Genomic DNA, 730 nt, shown 5'->3' with positions numbered 1-730 from the left:
GGGGCTCGCTTGGCGCGTGGAGGCATGGTCACCTGGAAAGATTCACTGATAGCACATCACGCCACGCAGGGCTGAGCAAACAGGAAGGGGATTTTTAAAATTCCCAGGGAATGTAAAGGGTGGGTCACATGGTTGGTTACCTGAGGCCAGGGCAGTAGAGTTTGAACTGATGACCAGAGTGGCTAGAACAGGCATTGTGGGATACTGCCAAATAACTCTGGAGGCCATTCACAGCGCATTGGGCGGCCACTCTGGTGCCACAGCGCTGCAACGGCAGCGCAATACTCGCTATTCCTCTCGGGGGCGTGGAGTACATGCAGCACTGCAACCACCAAGATACAGCGCTGCAAATGCCTTGCCAGTGTGGACGGGGAGTGAATTACAGCGCTGGAGGCGGCTTTACAGCACTGTAACTCGCAAATGTAGCCAAGGCCAAAGACAGCACAAACAAAACCTCCCTCCCCGGCAGATTTGAAAGTATCTTCTTTCCCCATTGGTCTTTCTGGTCAGGTGCCAACTAGGTTAATTGAACTGATTAACACCTTACACATAAATGAGTCTGTACCTCTGGCCAGGAGAGATTTTATGTTACTGCATACATAAAGGTTGTCACCCTTCCCTTTATATTTATGACAGCATCAGTCTTCACAGCTGAGGATGTGAGGGAGATTCCCAAACCTGAACCATTCTTTATAGGTGACAGATCTGAGGAACTGTCCCAAATTGAGGT

The sequence above is a fragment of the Trachemys scripta genome, chromosome 14 (genome assembly GCF_013100865.1).
Source record: "Trachemys scripta elegans isolate TJP31775 chromosome 14, CAS_Tse_1.0, whole genome shotgun sequence".
NCBI lineage: Eukaryota > Metazoa > Chordata > Testudines > Emydidae > Trachemys > Trachemys scripta.
Note: the sequence above shows the minus strand (reverse complement) of the source record.